This window comes from Gopherus evgoodei, chromosome 6, assembly GCF_007399415.2.
Source record: "Gopherus evgoodei ecotype Sinaloan lineage chromosome 6, rGopEvg1_v1.p, whole genome shotgun sequence".
NCBI lineage: Eukaryota > Metazoa > Chordata > Testudines > Testudinidae > Gopherus > Gopherus evgoodei.
In genome coordinates, this window is record NC_044327.1 from 132,668,139 (window position 1) to 132,683,943 (window position 15,805).

At 49.5% G+C, this 15,805-nt stretch overlaps 1 long non-coding RNA gene across 1 annotated transcript in view; it reads left to right on the forward strand.

Annotated features, from left to right (window-relative positions):
• Nucleotides 1-5,418, forward strand: part of LOC115653974 — a 30,179-nt gene extending 24,761 nt beyond the window's left edge. The window contains exon 4 of the long non-coding RNA XR_004001055.1: nt 5,244-5,418. This is a non-coding gene — a long non-coding RNA (uncharacterized LOC115653974). The remainder of the gene's footprint in view (nt 1-5,243) is intronic.
• The last annotated feature ends 10,387 nt before the right edge of the window (nt 5,419-15,805 follow it).

Here is a 15,805-nt window from a genome sequence, read left to right on the forward strand (position 1 = left end):
CGGTGGCACTTTGGCAGCGGGTCCTTCTCTTGCTCTGGGTCTTCGGCGGCACTTTGACAGCGGGTCCTTCTCTTGCTCTGGGTCTTCGGTGGCACTTTGACAGCGGGTCCTTCTCTTGCTCTGGGTCTTCGGTGGCACTTTGGCAGCGGGTTCTTCAGTGCCGCTGAAGTCCTGGAGCGAGTGAAGAACCCACAGCCGAAGACTCAGAGCACCGCCCGGTGAGTACAAGCCCCATGAGTTTTTTTACGGGTTTTTTTTTTTCAGTCATCCCTGCTGGGGCCACATCGAAACTGTTCAAATTGGGCCCCGCACTGCCTAAAGCCTGCCCTGCCAGAGAGTGGAAAGGAGGCAGGATAGGAATCTACTGAGGGAGGAAAGATTGGCTCTCCATGCAGTGCTGAGAGCACCACTGGCAGGCAGCTGCAACCAAACCATTCTGTGACCCCGTCTGTGGTTTACAAGATGGAAAGACGAGAGGGATCCGAGTGAGGAAGCAGGCGGGGATGTGCAGAAAGGAAGATGGGAGAAAGGAGAACAGCAAAGCAGATGAAGAGAAGAGAGGATGATCCTTAGGCTCTGGAGCAGACACTCAGGAAGGAATCCCTGCCACTGAGCCAAGTGGTGCATGCAATGCTGCAGCTGAGCATCCGCACCCGCCAGTTACTGGAGAAGAGGCTATTGTCTCTCAGTCAGTTCTAGTCCCAGCCCGCAGCTCCGAGGGTTTATTTTTAGCAAAGAGGCAGGGAACCTTCTTGCCTTTAATGGAAATTGATCTGTTATTCATGGCTTTGATGGGTGAGTGTCCGCCCATCGCTCGGACCTGACCTCACCTTTGCCCAGTTATGCAGCTGCATTAGAGCCGTACAACTTGTGTCCCAGTTCCAGGGGGAACCTGCTCTGCTGGATGCCTGCTCACAGAGAGGGGGCAGCTCTCTGACTGCCAGACAAACCCTCCCTGCTGCTGCAGCTCCCAATTGCAATGAGATTGTTCCACATGACCGGGGTGGGGCACCTATGACTCTCCATCTCCCTCCCGAGTGTCATATCCATCTTGGCAGTCATCCAATCCAAGCTTGGTTCCTTTGGACTGGGGGCCTTGGCTCAAGGTGGTAAATGTCAATACAGCAGACTGGCACCTCTGTCGAGCTGCTAACTTGTTCTCCAGAATCTCAGCTGTCATTTAAAAAACTAAGATGGTCTCCAGCCATTAGGTTTGCAAAATATACCCTCCAAAATGTGACCCGAATGCAACCGACACAGCAGAGACAAGTCTGCGGAGAGCCTGGAGCAATAGCTCACAGAGGTGTGAACTGTCCCACTCATCTCAGAGAGGGGGTAACTCAGCTGCACAGTGATGCTAATCTAAATGGCAGCATTGCTGCCTCTTTCATTGTTTGCTGCTGTCAGAAAAGGGAGGGAGGGTCACAGATCTGCAGGATCCACCTGGAGCGATGACTCAGGCTGGTGCCATAAATGGTTGCTATGTAGGAGGTGCCACCACTTGTTCCGCTGTGCTGCCCCAGTCAAAGAGCCACGCGCAGGAGCCCAACAGCACAGGGAAGGGGCGTTCAAGGAGCCCAGAGAGCTGCACAGTAGGAATCCTCCAGCTCCCTTGTTCCTCCCACTGCTCCCTGGCTCTTGCTGGAGATTCCCTTCCTTCACGATACCTTCAGAGAAGAGTCAGGATCATCTCCAGATGGCCAGAGTCCTGCAGTCTGATGGAGGGAAGCTGGGGGCTAAGCCTGCCTGTGGCTCCCATACACGCTCGCAGCAGCCTTCTTGCTGTTGCTTCAGCCCGCATGGGTCTTCGTTCCACTCTTGCGCTGTGCCCACGGGCTGCAGGCAGAGGAGAGCGGCTCCTGACCAAGGGCTTCCTGGTTACATCATGCCACCAGCCCAGCAGAGGTGGAAAGAGGGGGCCAGGGGTAGGTAACGCTGACATTACAGGCACCAGGAGGACCGTGGTCTCCTGGAACCACTGGAGCCCAGGGATGCTCTGTGACTTTGCGTGCCCAAGCTCTTTCAAGCACTCAGCTTGTGTTTTATAGCAGGTTAAGAAACAGAGCAGACCTTTGCTTTCCCGGGAAAATTAATCTCTGGAAAAATCCAGGACCCCTGGAGCTCCATTCCCCCCCTCTCTCTCCTTAATCGGGGCCAGGAGGACATGGTCTGCTGCCGGAGGGAGATTGCTTTATTAAGGCAGTAAGTCAGCAATGGCTCTTTGCAGGGCACCAGGGCAGAGAAATCAAGCTTGCATTCTGGCCCCTGGAGAGGCTGGAACAGCGTGGCACAGTGAGGAGTGGTAGGCTCTGCTGGCTGTGTGTCTGAGGGGAGAAGGGGCACTACTAGGAAAGGTTTTTCTCTGAAGACGGCCTTGAACCACAGCCTGAGAACATTCTTCCAATAAGCACGAGCTTTCAAAAACTGGTCTTCAATTTGAGTATCAATTCTGCCACTCACTTTCTTTCGGTCATGGTAGCCGCTAACGGACAATGTATGCTGCTCACTCATTGCATGATTGGTAATGTATGCAGTATTCTTCCACCCATTGAAGCCTTTGCAAAGCATTCCCCACCTTTTGGTGTCAGAAAACAAGCGGCAATAAAAACAGTTCACTTTCTTCGCAGAAGGCGAATAGATGGGCCATTCTCCCTTGCCAATCCGTTTGTTATATTCAGACATTGATTTGGTCAGGTAATGATTCTGATTGGTGTACTCCCCCATTGTCAATGAAAAGTCAGCATCTAGATTCTGGTATTTCTGTGGGCCCTTCTCAGTCCAATATGCAATGAGATCTTGAGAAGTCATGTTCCACTCGCCTGGATCACTGGAGAAGGATATTTTTGCGTTACTATCACTGGGAAAGGGTTAGGGAAGCTAGAGAAGCCACAGGAGGCTGCTCCTTTTCACCAGGTGTGGGTGCCACGGGTTCACTTGGGCTGGAGTCGCCTGGACTTCCTCACCACCAGTCTTGGTAGGAGGAAAAAACGTTAGGAGAGGAGAGCTTTCAGCACTGCATCTTGTCTTTGGCCTCCTTCAATTTCTGCCAGCCTCCTTTCTTCAACATGGTTTCTATTGTCCAGTGTAGGCCTTCTGGGTGCAAAGTTCAGCAGGTTCAGCATATCTATTCTAGAATGTGTGATCAGCTGCTCTGACATGAGGTTTTTAAAGCATGAGTTCTGTGTGCACTAGCCCCTCACGGTTTGTATTTGTTTTAAGCTTTCTGTAAGAAAAAGGTAACAGCTAGAAGGGACACAGCTCTTTAGATGGTTGCCCAGTCATACTATTTAGCACTTCTGTACTATGTTAGCTCTTCAAAATCACTGTACAACAAGAAACAAACTTAATCTAAAGCCTTTCAGCATTTGAAAGACTAGGAGTTAACAAAACAGAGCTATTCCCTGTTGTGTTCTTTGCCCCTCCCCTCCAACTAAAAGATTTCATTGAAAATCAGCATCTTAAAAGAACCATTAAGGATCTTTCAAAAGAACAGTCCAACCACAGCTGCTGTAGTGACACCCTTGTTACATCAGGTCTGGTGTTTGTTTAAGGCTGGTGTAGAATGAAGGGCGAGCTTCCTGTTCCGTTTGCACGTGTAAATCACGCAGTCCTTGCTTATTTTTTTTCCCTTAAAGTGCTCTGAGTTTAGGGGAAGAAAGTGAATGAGATTCTGCTTATATCAGATGTAAAAAAGCAGAAGGGACCAAAATCTAGTCTTGTGTAAAAATCTGTTCTCCGTGAAGTCAATAAGGCTACACAGGTGTACCTGTCAGCAGGGATTGGCCTGTGTTCTCATTCCTTCTCCAATCACATTCCAGGCTTACCCAACATTTTCCACTTGGGAAAGAAGTGAGTTTGAGTTGGGGCACAAAAATGAGGCCTAACTTCAGGTTTATTTAGCTTTAAGTTTTTGGAATGAAACTCAAAAGAAATCAAATGTGAGGTACTTTTATGATGGATTGAACTGCTAGTGAACCATCAAATGGACAGAACCTGCCTTTAGCCTATCCCGCCAGTCCTTGTATCAGAGCCTGCTAAGACCTGGATTTAGAATCCTGGAGGGAGAGGGGAGGGAGAAACTTACAACATTGTGTGTTGAGCTTCCTCCAGTGCTTTTGTAACCCCTTAAAAGTACAAAGCTGTGTTGGCCTGTGGCACTAGGCTGAGTGTGAGGAAAGAACTTGGTAGCCTGTGCATCCCAGTACAGAAAAATACATCAAAGAAAGAAGTTGGATTTCTTTGATTTTTAGTACAGTTCAAGGCAGTATTGAACACCGTGCATCACAACTCTGAAGCCCCTTGATGGAAGGTTCTGTAAAAGTTACAGGACTGGTATCCAGAATGGGATGAATTGTTTTTCCTACAGATGTGTGAGAATTCGTTCCTTAGACATGGGCGGGGCAGTAGTTCTGGCTGGAGCTAGATAGAGTGTGTGCAGGTTCTGTGCAAGCTTCCCACACTGCTGCCCTGGTGCTGCCTCTTCCCCCCCGCAACTCTCCCCGGCCCTGCCCCCCGGCACTCACCAGTTGTCCAGAAACAGGACCCAGCACACATAGAAGATGATGTTGAAGGACACTAGGACCCGGGAGGCAGTGTCCTGGAGCTGCCTGCCAGCCTCAGCCCAGGAGAGGGACAGAGGGACCTTCTTCCCTCCCTGGCAGCTAAGCAGAGCTCTGCAGAAATTAGGGGTGGGGGGAGTAGAGGGGCAATGCCTGCTCAAACTGCACCCACAGCTTGCACGGGTTCCCGTGGTACCTGGATTTATAGTGTCTGGTCACCAGTGTTAACTGGATCTCCGGCAGTGTCCAGACGCAGCAGGCTGCCGGCTGAGCTCCTGCTAGGCTTTGCCTTTCCCCCAGCCTGGCCACACCCCCTGCCTGACCAGTAGGGCCTAAAAATAGGAGGGCCTAAGGTTATCGCTATATTAGCATATGGGTTAATCCATCCCTGCCCCTGGGCTGGCATCACGGCCCTGGCAGAGCAGCAGTGGGAGGCAGCCCGGTGGTTGTCTCCTGCAGAACCATGGCTGTCTCCGTTACACCCCACCACGCCCAGTGAGGACTCGCAGCCGCTCCCTCCGGGCTGAAGGGCCGTTAGCCATTCTTACCCCCGCCCAGATTAAGGTGACCAGATGTCCTGATTTTATAGGGACAGTCCTGATTTTTGGGTCTTTTTCTTACATAGGTTCCTATTATCTCCCACCCCCATCCCAATTTTTCACATTTGCTGTCTGGTCACCCTAGCCCAGAGTTTCTGCATTTCAAACTGCGATCCACTGAAAGCATCGCACCTCGTAATTGATCATCCAGGCCTCCAGTTTCAGGCTGAACCAGCTTCAGGGCAGCAGCTCCTATTAGGATGGAGACAATGAGTTTCTGCAAACGCACCAGGACCTGGCCGGCTTCCATCTGACTAGCGATTCCCATTAAAGTCTGAGGGGCTTTGCTCGGTGCTGGGCCCTGCTAAGGGCTGTTCAGAGACGGTGCCCGTGCCCACAATCCTGAAACAGCACTCAGGCCATACAAGAGGGCTGTAGCTCAAGCCAGATTCTGCTCCCCACGTCTTCCTGGCAGCCACCTTCTCTGCTTCTTCCAGACCATTTCTGCAACCTCAGCACTGTTGTTCTGTGCCTGAGAGGTCCATGGATTATTAAGCCCCAGTGAACCCAAAGGAGAAATGGGTGGTACAGGTGAGAACAAACATCACAGCTGGGTGTGTTTATTTTTATAGGGATGCAGTGTTGTTGTGTCTCTAATCTGGGACCAACACAGGCTACAAGGTGGGGGAAATAATCTCTTTTTTTAGCCCAGCTTCTGTTGGTGAGAGGGACACGCTTTTGAGCTTCCACAGAGCTCTTCAACTCAGAAGCATGTCTCTCTCTCTCTCCAACAGAAGTTGGGCCAATAAAAGGTATTACCTCCCCACAGTGGCAACTAGTGGGGTGGGACACAAAGGGGGCACCAGCTAAAGGGGGGCATGTGAAATCACCACATGACACCCCCATGTGACTCCTCCCCACCTCAGCCCCATCCCAGGGTCCCCAAGCTCTCCCTGTCCCATCCCTTCCCCATCCCACATTACCTGGTGTGTGTGGGGGGAGCTCTGCACTGCGCCGGGCAGCATCCCCTCTCAGGCAGCGTGGGAAGGTGCAGCAGCAGGACTGGAAGAGGAGAGGCTCTGGCCCTACCAGCTGCTAGCCCCTTGCCTCCCTTACTGTGTTTGGGGATGGGGGGGGTCAAGTGACTTTCCAGGCTCCTCCCACCCATTGCCCTCATCCCCCATCGTGTCTCTTTATTTTTATAGGCACAGAAAGGGCAAGTTTGTGGAGAGCCATTAAACTGGTGTTGTAAAGTCCGGGCACCTGGGTGTGCTCAAATTCACACAGAAGGGCAGCCTGGGGGTGAGCAGTCCACCCACTTCACCTGATGAGACCCAGGTGAGATACCCTGTCTCAGTGCTGGGAGTGCCTTGGGAACACCTGAGGAGGGGAATGTCCCCGCCAGCCATATAAGGTCAGGCTAGGTGACAGTGGTCCCTTCTGGCTATGGAATCCATAGGGAATAGTAGCAATAGGCTGTAGGGCTGCTGATCAGCCTAGGTTTTCTGGCATCATCCTGGTGTTCATGGAGTAGGGTCAGAATCACTTCCAGGGACCACGATGCAGCAAACGGTGTCACAATTCATCAAGGCAACAGCCTAATACAAACAGCATGATAGTGCTGGCCCTTTTGACCCAAGCAGCTAGCCCACACTCAAGGCCTTGCCGGCTTGTTTCAGTTAGGAGGAGAAATTGATTATATGAGTCAGCTATGTCTCTGCTGCAGTCCTGTTTATTTACAAAGAATGTTCACAAAGTCTGTTTCCCTGAACAGGTTAGGAACAAACAACAACAGGCAGTTTCCTTGTTTGGAAATCCAACCCTGTTTCCAGTCAGCACTCTGCCCCCCAAAAGCTCTGTCTCTGGGTTTCTTCCCAGGGTCACACTACAAGAACTTCCTTGCTGTCTCCTGGCTTTTCTGTAGCTGACACACACTGTTGCAATCCAGTCAGTGCTCAGTCCCACAGCTTCTACGCCAGCCTTGTCCATGATTTGGGCAGTAGCTTCTACTGGTTCAGCAATCACTAAACAAAGGGACAGTTACTTGCTCCCTTGATTAGGCTGAATGAAAGGCAGCTAGCACACACTTAACAAGGTCTGTGATTGCCCATATAGAAAAGACACACCTGATGGCTGCTACCAACATCCTCCAGCATAACAATATTAGGATGCATGCATTTGTCCCATTAGATCACTGGCTCTTAATCTGTGGCCCCCAGGGTGTCTGGGAGCAGTCCCAGGTGGCCTGCAGATATGCTTCAAAGCTGCAACAACAGTGATATTGCAAATCCCGATGCTTTAAGCAAAGACTCTTTGGGTTTTGCAGATGCTTTTTCCATCATTTACACTCAAAATCCGCAAAGTTCTTCTCTGCCCCCTTTGTGTGGGGGTCTGTTAGTGCAAATCAGCTGTGATTAGCTAGATAGATGAGTCCAACATTTGAAGGGAAGCATACACCTAGGCAGCCAGAGCCACAGAGACCTGGAGTGATCCTGGTCATAAAGGACACAATTAATGGGAGAGACGAGAGGATGATAAATGTAAAGCCCTTAATTCAGGGAAAGGAAGAAAACAGCCGAGAGGAGAAAAGAGGGATGAGAGAAAGAAGTAACTAGCCAGCTAACATTGTGAGAGTTTAGTTTCATTTTGTTTTCTTAATGACCTGTCCATTGCTAGCTAGGTCAGGAAGTGGAGGGCTCAGGGGTTGGGAGTGGAAATGGGCCTAAAAGGATTTTGATTTGAAATGGCCCATGGCATGAGAGAATTTGCAAACCACTGTGTAAGAGAGAGAGTCCTATCCCCTTCTTAGCTAGGGTAGCCATCAGGGCCCCTAGGGGTGGTGCGATAGGAGAACCGAGAGGATGAATCAGGACAAACACAAAAGCCGCATTGTCATTTTAAAATGTTTGCTGCATTTGGCTAGGGTTGTCTATTCATCTAGCCTGAATCAGCTTGCTTCTCTCCAGTATTTTACAAGCTCTGTTTAGGAGCCTGAGTGCAAAAATAAACCACATGGCAGGATTATAATAAAAGTAGGCCAAGAGCTGTGGCGCATTGTCTGCATATAAAAATCAGGCGCCTTGGGCCATCTGGTGGCTGCTGTCTCTCTACAGAGCCTGCTGATGAGATGTTATGTTGTTTAATAGTTTTTCACAGCGGGTGCGTTGGCTTCTCTGAAGACAGAACAGGGAGCCTGAGTAGCTGGGACAGGACCTACTAGAGTGGAGTGTGATGTTTGTGTTGATCTTTAGGTGCTCCTGTAGTCTGAGCTGCTTGGAGCATGCTCCCTGTGAAGGGATAGGACTGCGTGCCTCCAGATTAGCAGGGGAAGGGGACAGACATGTGAGCAGAGCTAGGCACAGCCTTGGGAAACTCTCACCTGACAGCCCGATCCTATGTGGTGCAGAGCACCCCACAAGTCAATATGAATTCAGGGTACTCAACACTTTGCAGGATTGGATATGGAGAATATAGGGGTGGGTTTTTCAAGATCACTCAGCCCTGGTCTAACTCTGCTCCCCGATGCTAATTTTTACTCCTGCTGTGGAGTTTCGCACCCATTAATATCAAGGCAAGAAGCACAAAAGTTCTCAATCTTATATTTTGAAAACAGAGGCACAGAGAGGGGAAAAAACGTGAAGAAGAGCTCTGTGTGGCTCGAAAACTAGTCTCTCTCATCAACAGAAGTTGATCCAATAAAAGATATTCCCTCACCTGCCTTGTTTACCTAAGATCACACAGCAGATCAGTGACAAAGCCAGGAAAAGACCTCAGTTTCCCTGACTCTCAGTCCCATGCTCAAGCCACTGTACCACGCTGCCTGTTACTTACATTGTGACAGCTCCCAGAAGTGCCAACCAGTGGCAAGGCTTACTGAATCAGACACTGTACAAACACACAGGAAGAGTCCCTTCTCCAAAGAGATTACAATTTAAGACAACACTTGAAAGGCATGGGGGAGGAATGCAACCACGGTATGGTCAATTTTAATACCATAAACTAGTGGCTTAAAAAAATTATAAGAAAACAATCAAATAGGTCCATCAATGGCTATTAGCCAAGATGGTCAGGGATGCAACCTGGTGCTCTGGGTATCCCTAGCCTCTGACTGTCACAGGCTGGAGGCGGATGATGGGGGATGACACTTGATGATTGCCTGTTCTATTCATTTCCTTGGAAGCATCTGGCATTGGCCACTGTCAGAAGACAGACTACTGGGCTAGATGGACCATTGGTTTGACCCAATATGGCCGTTCTTACGTTCTTAAACCCAACTGCTTGTCAAGCTGTCCAGAATTAGCTGGCTGATGTCTTACAGGTATCACGGCAGGAGTGGGCCTTGCAAATGGATTTGGAGGTGGAGCGGGTAGAGGTTTATCCATCAGTTCAGTGAGGGCAGGAGGAATGTGGAAGAAAGCATGAAGACAGCAGATGAGGCAAGTCTTGTTGGCAGAGAAGCATGGGGAAGGGCTACGTCTATTTTACGTTCTTACCAGTTTAGTATTGGGACCGCAAAGCACAGCCCAGGATAACCTTGTCCTTGAATCTGGCAAGCAGCATACCCAATCTGCTCCCAGCACTTAACAACCAGGGTCCACTAACCCCAGCACTGCCCCAGAACTTGAAGAGCTCTGTAGAGGCATTTATTCCGAAGCTGGAAGAACCCAATTAAAGTCTCATGGACCAGGCCTGACAGCAAAAGAGCTCTTCACATCTAACGGTATTTCAAAGATTATGTTTGAAAGGAAGGAAACCCCTGCCTCAGATGAACATCCCACTAATAAAAGCAAACCCGGCTCTTCCTTCCCCTTGTTTTCATGGGTGAGGCTATCGCTCTGCTTGATGGGGCCTTTGTGAATATTTCAGGAGGGATCAGAAAGCCTCTGCAGTTGATGATGATAAACAGCAGACAGCATTAAAGAAGGGAAATTGTATGATCTTCAAAGGGAGGAAAGTGAACATCTGAAATTCAAATGAAAGGAAGACTCCTGCCTTCAGGCACACTGCAGCTCTCAATGCAAGAGTCTTGATGGCACCACTTGGAACAGAGGTAGGCAACAGACAGTAACACTGAGATTCTGTCCATTCAACCTGGAGCTAGCTTACATGGTCCCAACACATAGGCCATGGCTACACTAGAGAGTTGCAGCGCTGGTGAGGGGGTTACAGCGCTGCAACTTAGGATGTGGCCACACTTGCAAAGCACGGCCAGCGCTGCAACTCCCTGGTTGCAGCGCTGGCTGTACACCCAGTCGAGCCTCGGGTGTAGCGATTCCAGCACTGGTGATCCAGCACTGGTCAGCAAGTGTGGACACCACCAGCGCTTTTATTGACCTCCGGGGTATAAGGAGGTATCCCAGAATTCCTGTCCACAACAAACCAGAAGAAAGGGAGAGCTTGGAGTTCAGCCAAACTGCTTATTTAAAAAACAAACACAGCTCCGGTTTGCTGAGCGAGCGGAGGCAGGCAAGGGAATTACTTTGGAATGTTCACAGCTGTTTGCTTGAAGAGAGAAACAGCAGGGCTCACATGGCAGAGGGGGAGGGGGAAGTCCATGTTGAGCAGATGCTTATCTGGTCTGATGGCTATTTGGGAGTACATAATTTGCATTAAGTGAATGAGAGAGGGGTGGGGGAAGGGGGTCAGAACTTTTAAAATGATTGAAGGTAGGCACTGTGTGTCTTCCAGTCCTTAGAACTTGCAAGGCAGGGAGCTGAGAACAGTGTCAACTCCAAAAATCCACTCTCTCTGTCTCCTCCACGCTCCCTGTCACATTCCACCCCACCCCCCTCTTTTGAAAAGCACGTTGCAGCCACTTGAATGCTGGGATAGCTGCCCACAATGCACCACTCCCAACAGCGCTGCAAGTGCTGCAAATGTGGCCACACTGCAGCGCTGGTAGCTGTCAGTGTGGCCACATTCCAGCGCTGGCCCTACTCAGCTGTACGAACACGCTGTAACTACCAGCGCTGCAGAACTGTAAGTGTAGCCATGGCCATAGTACCTGTCTGCTGTCCATGCCAACCCAGTGGCATCATTACGTGGTGCATCAATAGGGGGAGTTGCACATTTAGCAGCCTAAACAGTTTGTCTCTCTTGAATGATCTTGTCAAAGGGATAAGAGTAGTTCTTAAATGCCCTTCTGCCCCAAAAACATAGTTTCAGAATCCAGTGCAGAATATACAGTTGCCTGCCTTCTAATCTAAAACCGGAGCAAACTCCTTGTAGTAAAATGAGACCCTGAAACATAAACCCTTATCAGAGGCCCAGTATGAGGCCTGAGGCCTGAACTAAAGTAATGGTCAAGACTTTGCTAACATAAAGCAAAGTTAAGCTGTGAGCCAGAGGCAGGCCCTGCTCACAGAAGCTGGCAAGGAAAGGGCTGATGCTGTGAAAAGAGACACACCTAAAAGGTACCGGACACCAGATATCAGAACATTTGCACAGTTGTACACGCCACACGGGTAACAAGGAACAAGCTGACCCATCCCAATGACAGGGCCAAAGGGGAATATGATGCATAGAGTTGGTTTGTTCGAACCAACATGTGCAAGGTGAGAGGCGGCACCTTGCTACACAGAGGGGTTGCACCGCAATACGTCAGGAGTGATGTGTAATTTGTACCTGTGTATAAGAATGCACATCTGAGGAGTTGTCTTTGTCCAGCCTCGGGGGCAGTGGAAAATCTCGTCACTGACTGAGCTGTGTCCATTGTCAGGGAGCACATACGTACTAGCTAGCAGCATCTTGGACTTCTATGCTGGGGAGCTGGAGGCTGTGTTTCTGACAATAAACTTCGCTGGGTGCCTTCGTACCTTACTAGAGTCTGTAGTCATTGAGGGTTCTCTCGGGGTCTGCTGGGTCTGCCATCTGCACAGAGCCGGGGCAGCACACAGGGGGAACATGCACGCAGCCGACTGTTATCATCCAACAAGAGCAGAGCACCACACAAGGAGCATCTGACGACACTCCTCGTATGATGGCAAATTGTTCAGGGTCCAAGTTGCTTGGCCAGAGTGCTGTGGATGCTGCAGACTGATGGGCACAGGAAAGAGAGGGGACTTCTGGCTGATTTATAAAAGCAGGCTTTACGGACTTCAAGGGGCACATCTACACTGCCTCTGGGAGTGAGTGTCCCAGCCCTGGTCCGCAGACTCACACTAGCACTTTAAAAATAGCGGCAGACATGTTGCATTGACAATGCAGCTCGGGCTCTCAAGCCCACCCACCACTCTCTCCTGTGGCTTCAGAGCCTGTGTTCCAGCCTGAGCCACAATGTCTACACAGCTATTTCTGGAACACTAGCAGGAGCCCAGCCCAGCCAGGGAGGCTCACTCTCAGAATGCAGTGTGGACATGAAGGAGATTTACCACAACCTGGGACCATTCCTTCCTGACCCCTGTAGATTATCAATTTAAACCTTGAAGCCAGATACTGAATGAGACTTTGCTTACAGTTAGCATGTAAGCACTTTGGGGGAAGGGCTATTTTTTTTGTCTGCGTAGCGCCTAGCACAGCAAGGGCCTGGATTGGGACTGGGGCTGCTAGGCTCTTACGACAACACAAGTAGTAATTAGACTAGTTCTTAAACTGTGGTCAGCAGAGAGCTGGCTGGTCACATGAGGGTGGCTCTGCTCCTTGTTTCCAGCTGCCAAATGGCACAGAGAGCTAAAAATCCATTACGTAATTTCCTTTCTCCATTGCCTATGAAAGCGACTGCTGTAGTTGCCATGGGGATATTATAGGGGAGCAAGTGAGATGAGGGGTATCCACAAAACAGTCACTCAAATGGGGCCCCTCTAGGAGTCTGGCCCGTTGGGTTTGGCATGCACAGTAGTGTGCCATCAACAGGCAGAACACTGAATCCAGACCTTGACCTGTGTCTAATGTTGACATGAACAACACATCCTCTCTCCTGTATCTCCTGGGCATCAGCAGGCTCAGTCCCTGCCAACCCATGGATAGAGCAGGGGCAGGCAAACTTTTGACCTGAGGGCCACATCGAGTTTAGTAAATTGTACGGAGGGCTGGTTAGGGGAGGGGGTTGTGGCCCGGACCCCCTCTCCTATCTGCTCCTCCTGTCCCCGGAACCCCGCCGCCCTATCCACCCCCATCCCACTCCCTGTCCCGACCGCCCCCGGACCCCTGCCCCCCCAACCCCTCCTCTCATTCCTGACAGCCCCCTCCAGGACCCCTGCCCCATCCAACCATCCCTTTTCCCTGTCCCCTGACTGCCCCCTGCCACCCCAATCCCCCCCTTCCTGATTGCCCCCCAGGGCCCCTGCCCCCATTCAACCCCAATTGCTCTAGACCGTCATCCACACCCCCGCCCCCGACCACCACCCCGAACTCCTCTGCCCTCTATCCAATCCCTCCTGCCCCCGCTCCATGCCCCCTTACCGCGCTGCCTGGAGCACCAGTGGCTGGCAGCGCTACAGCCATGCCACCCGGCTGGAGCCAGGCCACACTGCTGCTGCCACCACCACACAGCACAGAGACCGGGTCAGGCCAGCTCTGCAGCTGTGCTTCCCCAAGAGCTCACAGCCCCGCTGCCCAGAGCATTGTGCCGGTGGCAGGGCAAGCGAGCTGAGGCCGTAGGGAAGGGGGGACAGCAGAAGAGGAGAAAGGGGCTAACCTCCTGGGCCAGGAGCTTGACGGACGGGTAGAATGGCCCCATGGGCCATAGTTTGTCCACCCCTGGGATACAGGAAAGGATACAGAACCGGAATCAAATGATCACCTGCATGTCAGAACAAAGCAGAGCAACAACTACTGGGTGACCAAGCCAACCTATTCCATTCTCCCAACAGAACAGAGCCACATTCACTGCTCTGATTCAGCCATGAGGAAGCAGGACTTGCAACTGCCACATAATTCTGTGGCTACATTTGTGGGGTTCTCAAAGAGGATCAGCAGCATGGCTTCCTGTTGCGTAAATAGCAAGTGTACCTATATGTGTAAGTGCTGGGAAATAAGAGACATCCACAGCTTTCCGGAGAAAGATTCTTAGCAGCACTGATTCAAAGTAATTCCGTCTCTGGGTTCTGGGGCCATCACAGAGCTTGTATGGTGTAGGAAGTCACAAAAATCTTCACTGGGAATAACAGTGCAGCCTCTGTCTTAGTTTCTATAAGTCAAAAAGGGTGGGTTGATATAATCTGATATGGTAGTTTTCTAACAAACACCTACTTAAAAATAAAAACACTCTGCAGCTTTAACAGGCATTACATGCTAAGTGGTACATTAAAGAGGATTACATGTGCCATTTTGGGATCTGGCTCTCTTTCAAAAGAGCATTTTAGTAGAAAACAAAAGCAATTTGAGCCCTCTGGTGATAGGTTCACTAGACACACTCAGCTTGATCAGTCCCCTGTGCTTGCTTCTTTGGCACTTGTTACTTATCTCTGCTAATTAGTTAACAAAAACCAAGCTTCTCCCTAGATTTAAGGAAGACAGGAGCTCTGTGCCAGTGGCGAGGACTAGCATGCCTCTTCTGAAAATGAGTTACCTCAATTTAAATGAGATCTTCATCTTCAAAATACACCTCCACCTCGATATAACGCTGTTCTCAGGAGCATGAAATTTTACTGCGTTATAGGTGAAACCGTGTTATATCGAATTTGCTTTGATCCACCAGACGTGCAGCCTCGCCCCACCCCAGAGCATTGCTTTACCGCATTATATCCGAATTCATGTTATATCGGGTAGCGTTTTATTGAGGTAGAGTTGTGTCTCCAGCCATCATATACCTTGTTGAGTAAATTTATTCTGGTGGAAGTGCATTTATTTATATTCAGTCTGCCAGGTTCTCTCTCTCTCTCTCTAAGTACTTTGCTGAATTGGGGCCTCAATTTGTATCCATCTGCCTTGAAGGTATACAGACACTTCACTGACAGTGGTTTTTTTCTTTTTTACAGACTCTGAAAACAAAAAAAGAATTCACAAGCAACTTCCAAGTCTCATGAATTTCTCTTACACAAACACACACTAGGCTGTTACTCATGGCATAATTACATGGATAAATTCTAAATCTGCATTACAGACTTCATGCAGCTTTAACTCCTGTTATAATTTCTAATCAGACAATGATCCTTAAACAAAGCATATAAGATTGAGTATGTTTGTCTTCAGATCAGTCAAGATCTTAATAAAAATCAGTTGAGCCTCAGGCTATGGGAACCTGAGTAATGGGATGTAGCCAGCATCTTCAGGTCATGAATTTCAAGAGAGGCAGATTATCTTATTCATCTTTGTACATCTGCTTTATGACCCTTAGTTATTGTGTCATGAGTAAATAATACTTCCTTATTTACTTTCTCCACATCAGTCATGATTTTATAGACCTCTATCATATCCCCCTTAGTCGTCTCTTTTCCAAGCTGAAAAGTCCCAGTCCTATTAATATTTCTTCTCATACAGAAGCCATTCCATACTCCTAATAGTTTTTGTTGCCCTATTCTGAACCTTTTTCCAATTCCAGTATATCTTTTTTGAGATGGGGCCATCACATCTGCACACAGTGTTCAAGATGTGGGCGTACCATGGTTTTTGTAGAGGCAATATGATATTTTCCATCTTATTATCTAACCCTTTCTTAGATATTTCCTACATTGTTAGCTTTTATGACTGCCACTGCACACTGAGTGGATGTTTTCAGAGAACTCTCCACAATGACTCCAAGATCTCTTTCTTGAGTGGTAACAGCTA